Source organism: Heterocephalus glaber, unplaced genomic scaffold, assembly GCF_053883595.1.
Source record: "Heterocephalus glaber isolate CG9 unplaced genomic scaffold, H.glaber_assembly_v1.0 deba00001454, whole genome shotgun sequence".
In the NCBI taxonomy this organism is placed as follows: Eukaryota; Metazoa; Chordata; class Mammalia; order Rodentia; family Bathyergidae; genus Heterocephalus; species Heterocephalus glaber.
In genome coordinates this window covers 16,980,050-16,994,172 of record NW_028258303.1, presented here as the reverse complement: position 1 = coordinate 16,994,172, position 14,123 = coordinate 16,980,050, and the positions used below count along the sequence as shown (strand labels likewise).

At 39.5% G+C, this 14,123-nt stretch overlaps 1 long non-coding RNA gene across 3 annotated transcripts in view; it reads left to right on the top strand.

Annotated features, from left to right (window-relative positions):
* The first annotated feature begins 16 nt into the window (after positions 1 to 16).
* The window catches only part of LOC110349945 (uncharacterized), a 186,904-nt gene continuing 172,797 nt past the window's right edge, over positions 17 to 14,123 (top strand). For 2 of the 3 annotated variants that reach the window (XR_015452905.1, XR_015452904.1), the window contains exons 1-2: positions 17 to 245; positions 7,571 to 7,707. This is a non-coding gene — a long non-coding RNA (uncharacterized LOC110349945). Of the gene's footprint in view, positions 1,179 to 7,570; positions 7,708 to 14,123 lie in introns of all 3 variants that reach the window. The other variant, XR_015452903.1, reaches the window with a different exon arrangement.

Below are 14,123 nucleotides of genomic sequence, written 5' to 3'. Positions count from 1 at the left end.
TGCGCCGCGGGCCGGAGGTGCTCGCTAGTCCGCCTTCCCCCGGACCGGAGGAGGCGGCGCGGCCGGTGCGAGTGCTGCGTGTGGGTGTGCGGCGCACGCGCCTGCGTGAGTGTGAGGGGCAGGACAGACAGACAGCCCGCCGGACCCGTCCTCCAGCCGCGCCGCCCGGCCTGCCGCCGACCGCGTCCCCTCGCCTCGCAGGCAGCCGGGACTTGGCTGCAGCCGGGAGCACAGCCGGGAGCGAAGTAAGCCCGAACCAGCAGGGGGAGGGAGAGGAAGGCTGTGGGGGTGGCGGCGGCAGGAGGGTAAGGAGAGCATGGGGAAGGAAGAGTAGGAGGGACTTTTTTTTTTTTTTTAAATCTCTCCAAGAACTGTAGCTACATATTGGCTAGCAAGAAGGTAGAAGAAAATAGAATAGTTTCTTCCCCACCCCCTTCGGATTCCAAACAAAACCACGAAGTGAGCACAGTGCCGGGCTCCTTCCCGGCCTTTGTCACCTGGACTGCCAGTCCCTGCGCCTGTGCCTCCCTACCGTCATAACTACCTGTCATCCTGCGAGTTTAGCCCGTGGTGGTCCCTCTGTATTCGCGTCTTCATCTTCGGAGGTGACAAAACAATCGAGAGCCCATCCCTATTACAAACAAATAAATATGCAGGCTAACTCCCCGCCGGCCGCCCGCACCCCTACACCCCTTCGGAGGCTACCCTGCAGGATGGCGTGCTGCGGAGCAACCCGAGCCTCTGGAAGGTCGCGGAGTGGGAGCGGCCACTTGGAGTTGCTAGTTCTGGTATCTTTGCTAATTCTCCCTTTTCTGGAGGTAAAATGGAGATTAAGCCAACCTTTTACCTGACACAGACCATGCCTTTAGGCACTACTTGTTCTTCATTTTATTCATAACAAAGCCCACTTTACAGACTGGAGAACTGAGGCCAAAGGGTACACAGCAGGTGGTGGAGCTGAGGTCCGACTCTGGGAGCCTGACTTCCGGGTACAGGGCCTGGAACACCACACAGTTAATCATGAAGCTAGCGTTTTAACTGAAGTTTTAGTTCACATGTTCTCAGCGCCTGGCCAAGTGCTGTAAACTCTGTGTTTCTTGTACTTCTGAGAGGCCAGGGGATTTATTGATGTGGCAGTGGTCACCTTGAGCCTCCACATCTGGGTTTCTTCTTTAAAGGTAAATAACAACACATTATTTTAGAGTATTGTTTGGGTGGCTTTAGAAAGCAGTGCTGAAGTGCCTGGCACCCAGGCCGGCCTGTAGTAAGGGCTCAATCGCTTTTCATCCCAAATTTATCCCAAATTCAGACTACGTTCTCCCTGTGGTTTAGATTTTGCCCTTAGCCACCCGGCAGCTCTTAAAAATAACACATACTTCAGGAGTGGTTGCAAGGATTCCATAAGATCGTGTGGGTTATCTTTGCCTGGCATAGAGAACATAACAGCGTTTGTGATTAATAATGAAGACCTAATTCCAAAATTCAATAGGCCCCGGAAACTCATTACCTCCGATTTTTACCTGTGAATCTTTGGTTGTGTGCCCACTCCTGTCTCTGCTTTCCCACTTCCGTGAGCTGCCTCTACTAATGTTCCTGGAGTCTTTATGCCAAAGGTGGCAAACCTGTGGCTCGCGTGCAGCAGCAGGTTGTATCACTGAAACCTCTAAAAGGTTTGCCATCACTGCACTATGCCATGGGAGAATGCCAAATCTGGAAGCAGCTTCTTCACTCCTTCTTACATAGTCGCCTCTGACCTTTTGGTAGATAGTTCTGGGTCTCCCCAAGTCCCAGTCCTCATTGTCAAAAGTTTGGCCTCTTCCCTTTGGAAGTATCCCTGACACTTTCCTCAAATTAACTCCTGTGAATATTTCTATTGCAACACTGCCATTCTATATTCAACATCTAATGCTTCATTTTGTAGGAAGTCATGTTGGGGGCACTGGAGACAACTGTTGTCATTGCCTACCTTCACCTCTTCCTCGTTGTTATGTACTTTCTCTTCTCTCATTTGAGCATTAAGTATAAAATAATAGTTCCCGTCTCCCAGGGTTTTTGAAAGGATAATTTGTTATTCCATGTCAAGAGATTTGCCTAGTTCCTAGCACATAGCAAATGCTTAATAAAAATTAGCTGGGGGGCCGGGGATTTAGCTCAGTGGTTTTACCGCCTGCTGCGCAAGTGCAAGGACCAGAGTTTGATCCCCGGTGCAAAAAATAATAATAATAATAAAAATTAGCTGGGACCTAAGAGAATTGCCTGTCAGTTTTTGTCTAAAGCAAATGTTGAGCCATACCCATTTTTGTATTTTAGTGACCTACTCTTATATGTGGTATATGCATGGTATCAAAGGTATGTTAAACATACAAGAAGAATAATTCCTAGCAGGGACTTGCAGCTGGAATAGAGGCCAGATATGGGATCTGGCACCCTGGAGAGCACTTTTAGAAGCCAAATCCCAAACCTAAAATGGCTCATTTGCAACTAACACACCCAGGAAGATGGAGCGGCAGTGCTCCCTCCAGCAGTGTGTCTAGCAGTGACAAATAAAGGAGCCCATGTGGACCTTCTGAGCAAGTCTTGGGTAATTGAATCAAAAGCAAATTGAATTGGAAATAAACAGTTCCCAGTCAGCACACCTGGGGATACCCTCTTGACCTCTTTCAAGACAGTAGCACAGTGTTTCAATTGTCAAAGCCCAGAGAGTCTCAGACCTAGATGAATTTAGTTATTTCAGAATGCTGGAATCCTTAGTGCCTTCCCACTCAAAACAATACATAAATTGTAGGATTCATAATTATAGCTGAGCACTAGGTTTCCTTCATGTATGGAGATTATCTGCTTTTTCAAAAGAGAAATTTCAGAGCTAAAGGTATTAGTGGTACAGGTGCCTTGTTTCTGGTCTCTCTGTTGTGTCAGATTAATCAGTTAAAAGTTGGTTAATCTGACTTTGGTTAATCTTCTATAGTTAGAAGCCATAGAACACATCTCTTCTTTTCCTAATCACAAAAAGTAAAATACATTTCACAAAAAGTAACAGACAACAGCAAACACAAATTTGGAATTTTAGTGGATTCTGTTTAGTGGAGTTCTACTTTTGACTAAAAAAAATCCTGTTTGTATGTATGTGTATATATGTACTATGCATGCCTTTATGAGCATTCTTGAGGATTATGAATTTCACTTTCTAAAAATTTTCCATTAACAATTAGTTTTTGATTCTCAGGTCAGGCTTTATTTGCCATAGTGGGTTCTGGTTCCATCTTTGTTTTGTTCACTCGATAGAAGTTTAATATGTTTCGTGAACTTGATACTTCATTTAGTGCTGAGAATACAACACAGAAAACTTTCTCTGAAAATTTAGTTCACTGAGGAGATAGAAATATCTTATTATTAAGTAACATAATTTTTCTTTTTTTGGTGGTGGTGGTCCTTGGAATTGAACCTAAGGCCTTCACCTGAGCTATATCCTTGGCTCTTTTTTCATTTTTTAAATTTTGAGACAGGATCTCACTAAGGCACTAAATTGCCCAGGTTGGGGTCAAATTTGTGATTCCCCCTAACTCAGCCTCTCAGAGTGCTGGGATTACAGTTGAACAAATTTAAGAAATGTTAATGTAAACTGGGTTTGGTGGTGAACACCTATAATCTCAGCACTCTGGAATGCTGAAGCAGGAGGATTGAGATTTTGAGCCCAACCTGGGCAATTTATTGAGATCATTTCTCAAAATTTAAAAATTTTGAGGGGGTACTGGGGATGGAGTGGTAGTTTAGTGGGAAGCCCTGGGTTCAATGAGAGCAGAGAGTGCTGCATGGAAGACATGAGACTTGAACTAAGATTTAAAAGTTAAGTGGGTGGTTTTCCAAGAGGATTTCTCTTCTTCCTTCCTCAGTTAACCCACTTTGGCTATGTGCTTTTATTTAATTACCAGGAGCACTATAAATGGCATTCCTTTCTGGAAGCAAATGACAATGCCAGCACAGCACACCAGAACCCATGGGGCACAATAAAAGCAGTCCTAAAGGGAATCTTAATGCAGTCAATGCTTTCATTAGAAAAACTGTGCTCAAAGAAATAACCTAATGGTGAACCTCAGGATACTCAAAAAGCAACAATAATCCAAAACCAAACCAAATTTAAGGAGGGAAACCATAAAGATCAGAGTGGAAATTAATGAAGCTGAGACTAAAAAGAATTACAAAGAAGCAATGAATTAAAGAGCTGGTTCTTCGAAAGAATTAACAGAATTGCCAAACTTACCAAAAGAAAGAGAAAAGAGACTCATATTAATGCAATTAGAATGGAAAAGGTAAAATCACAATGGACACCATCAAAATTCAGAAGATAGTGGCTACTATAAAAAATTGTACTCCAACAAACTGAAAAATTTTGAAGAAGTGGATAGATTCTTAGACTCAGACAAATTACAAAAACTAAATCAAGAAGACATAAAAATTCTGAACAATCTAATAACAAGCAACAAAATTGAGGCAGTACCAATTAAGAAAAGCCCAGGACCCATGGATGGATATGTTGTTGAATTCTACAAGAACTTTAAAGATGTTATAATACCAATACCTCAAACTCTTCAACAAAATTGAAAGGGACAGAGTGCTTCCAAACTAATTTGTGGAACCCAGCATCATTTGATCCTAACACCAGAGAGCCAACCAAAAAAGAAAACTACAGGCCAATCTTCTTAATGAACATAGATGCAAATTTCTTAATAAGATACTGCCAAATAGAATGAGTGAAATCATCAAAAGGATCTTACATCATGACCAAGTAGGTTTCACTCCAGGATTGCAGGTGTGGTTCAATATATGCAAATCAATAAATGTAATACTTCACATAGACAGAGACAAGGATAAAAACCACATGATCATCTCAATAGATGCAGAAAAAGCATTTGACAAAATCCGAAACAAAATAAAAAACCCAAAGAAAATAGGTATAGAAAGACCTGACCTGACTCTGATAAAAGTGATTTATGACAAACTGATGACCAATATCATATTAAATGGGGAAAACCTGTAAGCGTTTCCTCTGAAATCAGGAACAAGACAACAATGTCCACTATCACCCTCTTATTCAGAATAGTACTTGAAACATTAGCCGAGAGCAATCAGACAAGTAAAAGAAATATGTATAGGAAAGGAAGAAGTCAATTATTATTTACAGATGACATAATTGTCTACATAGAATACTCACAAAATTCAATCAAAAGCCTTCTAAAATTAATAACCAAATTAAAAAACAAAGCAGTATACAAAATCAACACAAAAATCAGTAGCATTCCTGTACACCAATAATGAAATCTCTGAGGAAATTAGAAAAACAATAAAATTCACAATAGCATCAAGAAAGAATAAATACCTAATAAACATAACCAAAAAAAAAAAGGACCTCCACAAAGAAAACTATAGAACTCTGAAAAAGGAGATTGAAGAGGACATCAGAAAATGGAAAGATACCCCTGTTCCTGAATAGCCAAAACTAATATTGTCAAAATGGCTATTATTCCAAAATTGATATATAGATTTAACTCAATCACAATCAAAAATACCAAGGACCGGGGATTTAGCTCAGTGGTTTCGCCGCCTGCTGCGCAAGGGCAAGGACCAGAGTTCAATCCCTGGTACCAAAAAAAAAAAAAAAAATACCAGTAGCATCCAGGGATTTAGCTCAGTGGTTCCGCCGCCTGCCTTGTAAGCACAAGGTCCCTAATTCGATCCCCAGTACCAAAAAACAAACAAACAAAAAATACCAATAGCATTCCTCACAGAAGGAGAGAAAACAATCCTAAAATTCACATGAAACCAGAAGAGACCCAGAATAGCAAAAGCAATCTTGGGCAACAAGAGCAAAGCAGGAGGCATCACAATACCTGACTTCAGGTTATATTACAAGGCTACAGTAATTAAAAAATTGGCATGGTTTTGGCATGAAAACCGACAAGTCAATCAGTGGGACAGAATAGAGGATGCAAAAATAACGCCAGACACGTTCAGCTATTTGATCTTTGACAAAGGGGTCAAACACATATTTTTGGAAGATAGTCTCTTTAGCAAATTGTCCTGGGAAAATGGTTATCCATATGCAGAAGATTGAAGGTGGACTCATGTCTCTCACCATGTAATAAACTAAAATCAAAAAGTATTAAGATCTTAATATTAAAACAGAAACACAAACTATTGGAAGATAAAATAGGTAAAACTCTTGAAGTCATTGGCGTAGGCAAGGATGTTCTGAAAATAACTCCAAATTTCACAAGAAATAACTAAGAATCAATAAATGGAATCATACCAAATTGAAAACCTTCTGCACAGCAAATGAAACAACCAACAAACAGAGACAGCCTCCAGAATGGGAAAATTTTCCTAGCTATTCCTTAGGACTATCTAGTACTAATATCTAGAATATACAAAAAACTCAAAAAAATTAGACCCCCAAAATAAAGCAAGTGAAATAAGTAGATACTTCTCAGAAGGAGAGGTACAAATGGCCAATAAACATATGAAAAAATGTTCAACATCTCTGGCCATTATACAAATGCAAATTAAAACAACACTAAGATTTCATCTTATGCCAGGAGGAGTGGCTATCATCAAGAAATCAGATAATAACAAAAGCCAGCATGGCTGCAGTGAAAAAGAAACACTTCTACATTGTTGGTGGGAACGTAAACTACTCCAACCACCACGGAAATCATTATGGAGATATCTTAAAAAACTAAAAATAAACATTCCATTTAATCCAGTTATTCCCCCTCTAGGTATCTTCACAAAAGAGCCAAAGACATCATATTACAGAGATACATGCATATCAGTGTTTATAGCATCACAATTCCTAATAGCTAAATCTTGGAAACAGCCTATATGTCCATCAACAAATGGATGAAGAAAATGTATCTACATACAATGGAATACTACTTGGCTATAAAGAAGGATATGTTTGAGATATTTGTAGGAAAATGGATACTCTTTGAAAGTATAATGTTAAGTGAAATAAATTAGATACACAAGCTTAAATACCACATAGTTTGTCTCATTTGAGTAACCCAAAATACAAAGAGCAAAATAAAAGACTGATAAAAGGAAACACATGAGAAGGGAACCAAGAATCTGAGGGCAGAGGAAGGAGGGAAGAGAAGGTGACGTAAAAGATTTAAGATGTGTCATGTACATTGTATCAATGAATATAATCTGTACATGTTGTAAGCATGAAGTATAAATAGCAATAATAAAATAACAATAAGATGGGGATAGGAGATCTAGAGACAGAAGATGGGGAGGAGAAGGGGAGTAAAAGTAATCAAGATATGTTCTGTACATATACCCACTCCCTAAGATGAATGCGAACATCATTTACTCCAAAAATGTATGAATAAATTTCTTTAAATGACATTCTCAACTTCTTTGCATAATTGTAACCCCCATCTCATTTTTGATAAACTTGTGGATATTGTGTTGATATCATGAATTAATTGCATCTAAAATGAAACTGACCATCTGCACCCCCATTACGTTCTTGGTTTCCAAACATTTCTGAATGGCACCATTTTCCTTTCAGATATCCAGACTCCAAGTCTTCAAGCCACATTCACCTTTTCCTCTCCGACCTCCATTTGGAACCCATTGCTATAAGACAGAGGCGATCTCTGGTATTTCTCCCATCCATTTGCTTTTATTGGAACCTCTTTCATTAAGGTACTAATTATGTACTAAAAATTACTCATCTAGTTTTATAGTCTCCTAAGTGGCTTCCGGTTTCTCCCCATTCCAATTGTATTCGATTCCTATCGATGCACAACACATTGGCACAAACTTAAAAGTTGAAATAGCCTTATTATCGTACTTATTATCTTACAGTTCAGAAAGTCAAAATACAGGTAGGCTCAGCTGAGTTTTCTGATCCGGGTCTCAGTTGTTGGCCTGGTGGTGTTCTTATCTGAAAGCTCTGCGTAGAAATCCACTCCCAGGCACTTGGGTTTTAGAAGTCCCTTACAGGTGCAGAACAGAGGTCTCATCATTATGTTGGCTGTGAGGCAGGGCTTAATCACCTACTAGACACTACCTACCATATCCTCTTTCATCTTCAAGCCAGCCCTGAAGACTTTCTTGCATATTAAATATGGTACTTCCACTCTCTTTCTCCAGAAAAGCCCCATCCTTTTTTTTGGTACCAGGGAATGAACTTGGGATCTTGCTCTTGCCCCATCCTTTTAAACAGCTTATCTGAGTTTAGGAACACCAAAGATAACCTTTTTTAAAATTCAAATTTCCCGTGTGACATAAGCTAATCATATACAAGAGATTCCCATATCCACAGCTTCTTCCTATGCTCGAGATGCAGGGGATCATATAAGATCATCGGTCATGGGGAGTCCTTTTAGAATCCTGCCTACCATATTAACCATGTGTCTCACCATTAGACTTAGGCTTCTGAAACTCTTTCCATTCCTGTTACAAACTTTCCCCCAAAGCAAAAAGTATCTGCTCATTACCAGATAAGTTTAAAAAACTTAAAACAATACCTCAGTTTGGTACACATAGCCTTCCATATTTGTCTTCCTCATTTCTATTTCTCTTCATTTGCTGTTTTCCTGTGCCCCATTTGTCCCCCTCATCTGAAAACACTGTCTTCTCCATGAAGTGATTCCTTATCAATCCAATGGCTGTGAGCCTTTAATCCTTTCCATCTTCCCAACTTTTAGTACATGTCTGACAGCACTTAGAGCACTTGCCTGTTATATGCTGATTTGTTATATAGAAATGACTGCTTCTTTAATACAACAAAACCCCGCTCTCTCAGGCTGGGCAGCAATGGAAAACATCCATGTGGGGAGGGAGCAGCCAGACCTCTCCTCTGCCTCTTCCTCCTCGGGAACTCCCAGCTGTCCCACTGATTCCCGCACTGCAGTCAGAGGGGCTGCTTTTCCCTTCTCATGCACTGTGGCCTGAGCTTGAACACACAGCTCATCCTTAACTTCTGTCCCAGCTTTCAGAGAAACTGAGATTTTGCAAATGTTGACTAAGTCTCATGGGAACAAATGCACAATGATTGACCCATAACTACATAATCTATTTTGCACACTATTTTGCTCTTGATTTTCAGTGCTTCGAGTCCTTGTCTTTCAGGTTTCTGTCTTACCATCCTTTTTTGCTAACAACTTATTACTGAATGAATATCCACTGTGTAGTAGACATTCTTTTTGGTGCTGGAGATGCATCTGGGAGCAAAGTGATTGTTTCCTTTTAGAGTCTAGGGTTAAGATAGTATGACCCAGAGAGGCTGAGGCAGATGTTTCCGCTCGTATTTGTTCATAAATACACATCAAGTACACATTATGTCCGGTGCACTATTCTAGAAACCGGAAGGAGGTATGGTCCACACAAAGTACTTACAAATCCTCATGTTTATATTCTAAGAATAATAGACAATAAACTGAACTGAACATCAATAACAAAAGAATTTCACAGAAATACCATGGATGATAAAGCAATAGTGAAGAGAGGTCTGTATGTGGACATGGCATCTGAATTGAGACCTGAATGATTTGAAAGATAGACATAAGAAGGACTAGAAGAGAGATGTTCCAGACAACTGGAACAGAATCTGGCAAAGGCAGACTGTTAGCCCTGCCCAGTGACAGAGGCACTCCCAATTTCTTAATGATTTCCACTGAAAATCATCAGTCACTTGGAGGGTTTTATCGAATGATCTGCTCTTATTCTCTGTCTGATAAAGAAAAATCAGACAAGAATCCAAGGAATAGACTCAGGGAAAACATCACTGCGTTAATTTACCCCTGTTTAGCTACAAAGACCATCAAGGCAGGGATCATTGTTCAACTTTTTATCTCACCGCTTTCCTTGTATATCACTTCCTCCTCAACAAATATTTGCTGAGCTGAATCCAGTTGAATAGTGATAAGCTGAAGGAGTGTTACATCAAATAGCTCCTGCCCAATACATTTTTTTCTTTATAAATATATAGAATGAAAATAAGTTCATACTCCTGTAGCACAAAATTAGTTTAGCCTTTGCTTATTTCTTCTTTTTTAAAATTAATTTCAACTGTTTTTCAAATAAGACATTCCTTGCAATTTAAATAATGTGAAAATTAAAGATGACTAAACAAATTAGTTCCTTAAGGGCAGATATTGTGTTTTATATATTTTTGTTTTACTCATAGTCACCGAACCCAAATCTAACCAAAGTAGCATTTTAGGATACAGCTTCTGACTTTCCTCCTTTTCTATGCTTTGGGTATAGAATACTTCCATGTGTTGATCATATCTTCATATTCATAGAATATTTTTATTTTTTATGTAGTTAAAATAAGTTATATTATGAAGAGAGAGTCTGTTAAGCTATTTTATATTCTTCTTCATAATTAACATATAAGAATATGCACACTGCTTTTATAATATACCTGATCGTATTTTCTTTTTTATTCAATTCCACTTTTTCTGAAAAATTCTAATGATAAAAGTCCTATAAGAACTTAACATTCCATACAAAAATGATTTTATTTCTAACAATTGATGACTTTTTTCCTTGCTGGAATGTTTTGGGTCACGCTTGAATCACCGCGCGAGACCTTGAAAGTTTTCCCTCCGCCCTCTGTTAATTCATTACTTGACTAATCCTGGAAGGTTCTTCTCTGAGCTGTTTGTTTCCTACTTGTAGCCTGCAGTCCCATGACACTCTACCCACTGTCCTAACCAGTTTCTCCCTGCAGGTGTTTGGGTACATCCTTCCTCTGTAATTTAAATTCTAATGTGTTTAAATTCTAATGGCCTCTGAAAGGCCTTCTACCAGTAGACTTTGCCCTGTTGGTCTGACCAGCTGTTTCTGCACACAGCAGTTTAACAGAGCCTGATTCTTGTCATTGTGGAAGAGATGCTACTGTTCTTAGAGCCCATCCTTTTTCCACCTCACCCCTTTGATGATTATTTCCTCACTGGAGTTTCTAAAAGCATAACACTTAAATACTTCATGCCCTGGCAGTTGTGACCTGCACAATTTAATAAGCATTTTCATTGCTATTCCTGCAGCCATTCTCTCAAGTTGATGAGCATAGAAGACCCAAACCTAAGAATGAGGGGCAATGCTGAAATACGCGGAGAACCCTCTACCTTTCTCCCCTTTCATGTTTTCAGGTTCGCTCTAATCTGTTCTTCCACTTCCCTAATCCTTTTCCCTCTGGTCCCTCTTCCTTTTTAACAACCCCACCCTTAAATGCAATCCAGGAAGCTCTAGGCAGTGGGACTGTAGGTGGAAGAAGTTATGGACTCTTCAGTATCTGGAACTGAAAGCCATTTGGGATAAGTGATCTCATTTGTCATCTCAACTCAGAGATCCATTCATTAGATTGGCTGCAAACCTCTGCCTTTCACCCTGAAAATTCCCAGGTGTAGCTCCTTAGATGACCCATGTAAAATCTTAACAGGATCAATTAAAGTTGCTTAGGTATGGTGACGAATGCTTAAAAAATATGAATGGATGAGGGTGTAGAAATGATAACTATCACCCAGGAGGACTCATTTTACTCTTTACTTATGCTTCAGGGCTTCCAGGTGTTTTTCTGGCTTTTTTTCCTTAAGGAAAGTTGTTTTAAACTGCTCCTGGATATCTGCCCACGGAAAAGCAAGCAGCTTTCTTTGACCACAAATGATCGCCTACCAACAACTCCTCCACCCTGTTTTTCAATTTTTGAACTCTGGGGTTAATTCTTGCCTTATAAAATTAAGATCAAGATAACTCTGGCATGAAGCCAGGCCCTGCAAACCAGTTCCTTGACTGAGCAACGAAGAGTGATTGCATAAACGCTATATAAATACTTCAGGTACCCATGTTGTCAATCCTGGCAACTATTGCTGAGCTGTAAACAGAACAGGAGTGTCTGGATAGTGCTGGGAGAACTGGGTAAGATTTGACCAGGCAGGAATTAAAAAAGGAATGGAAGCTGACAGATCGTAAACTCAGCAAAAGCAAGAACTGTTGTGCTCTCATTTTCGTAATCCCACGTCTGTACTAAATGTACAACATATTTTTATGGAATTACACATTTTGAGGGAAGTGAAAATAATTAAAAAGAGATTCATGCTAACCTTTGTAGCCAGTTCATTATGTAGTTTTGAATTCTGAGGCACTGACAAGGAGTAACCCTGAAGGAATGTCTTACTGTCCTATGTCAGTTGTTCTTGCCTTAAAACACTCTAGAGCAAATTTCCTGGTAATATGGGACAGGTACCAAACCAAAATGTTAATCTTCTCCAGATCAGGAAACTTCAGATTACATTTTTTTCATGAAGTATTCCTGGATAACTGCAAATCTCTATAATTTGATATATAAACCTAGAAGAGTTAAAAGACAATATAGATGAGAATCTGACTACATTTGTGTCTCTATTGAGAATACAGCTTCTTAAGGACAAGAATCACACACTGAATCAGGAGAGTTTTTTGCATACAATAAATATTCCTTAACTGTGACCAATTAGTAGTACTCTAATTCTGTTACCTAAGATAGAAAGATGAAAATAGAAGCCTCTTAAAACAAAAACCCAAAAATCTGGCCATACCCTGTGGCTCATGTTGATTGCAGAAGTTTGGTTTCCGTTTAGCTGGAAGGCAGCACTGCTTCTCTTTTAATGGTGAAATAATCAGTTGTAAAAGTTCGAATTATTTATCTATGTTCAACATGTATTCACAGTGTGACCATCTTCTCCAAATCCTTTTAATGAAATGTCATAAAAATATAGAATTGATCCTACAGCAGACTTCAGACCCTGCATTCCTAGTTCACACCTTTCTCTTAATCATATATACAAGACTTGCTGCTTGAAATTAATTCAAATAATCAGATCCAAGTTCCAACCATGGCCAGTGGGCAACCAGGCATTTTCTGGGTGGTTTCAAATTGTGTCATTTCCCCTTCTCAGGTAGGAAGAGACTTTAAATGTTGTTGATTTCCTTGGCAATGTCATGAAAAACATTTGCCTTGCTAAGTGAAAGACATCCCACCTGGTGGCAGTGTTTGAACTGTATTCCCAGCAAATGTCAGGAAACAATTCACTTATGATAATATTTGGGAACAAAGAATGGAGCTACAAAATGTCAGAGATCCTGCCTCCTAATACAGAAATGGCTCAGGCAGAACTGTTCTGAGGTCAGGTAGCTCTGGGCATACAGGTGTTTCCTACCTTTCCACCACTGCCCTTAAAACACAGCAGCAGCTCATTGTTCTGACTGATATAGTAAGAGAGAAAGTTCAGGAGTCCATGCCCCCTTCCCTGTGAGAGAAGGGAGCCATTTCCATCATCGATTCAAAGGGTTTCTTTATTTGGCTCTTGACATCCAGCCAGGCTTCAAGAGTCCCCTAATAAAATGTAGATATCCCTGGGAAGGGTAACACCTTGAGCATTATCAACTGGTATCAGTTAGCACCTTAAGGAAAACTTAGGAGAGCTGCCAAAAGTTAGTAGAGAAAGGGGAAGTAGAGCCTTATCCACATCTAGGATTACTTCCCTCACTATTTCGTCCAGGATCAGCTCTGCTTATGCTCAGCAAGTGGACTCTGTCTACCTCAGTGGCCTTGGGCAAGTCCTTCAGCCATGCTAGTTTCTAGTTTACCTGCTAATTGGGGAGTATAATTATCCTTTATTTCATGAAGGGTGTTGGGAGAATTTATGGTCTATAAAACATTTGAGATTTTCAGTGTGAAGCAATTCATAAGTACAAAGTATTATTATTGGTTTTATTACAGGATTGTAAAGGTGATATAGGTAGCATTGTAATAGCAATATTTTGTGGAAGTACTTATCTCAGGTTCTGCAGAGAGGCGGGCCTATTTGTATCTATATACCAGGCTATGGTAGAAGTTCCACTAAATATTGATATATATAGATTAGCTTCTGATATAAAGGAGATGTTGTTGGATTTTATTACCTAATGCAGGTGTTTTATGGTATTTCTTATCTGAGGGTAATATCCGAATGTGTAGCTAAGCCCAGCTCAAAGTCAGTCTAAGAATTTTTTAAAAATCTTGTGAAAAAGTATTTCCGTAGTCATTACTATTAACCTACTCTTCAATGGCAGAGCATCCTGTGGTCGTG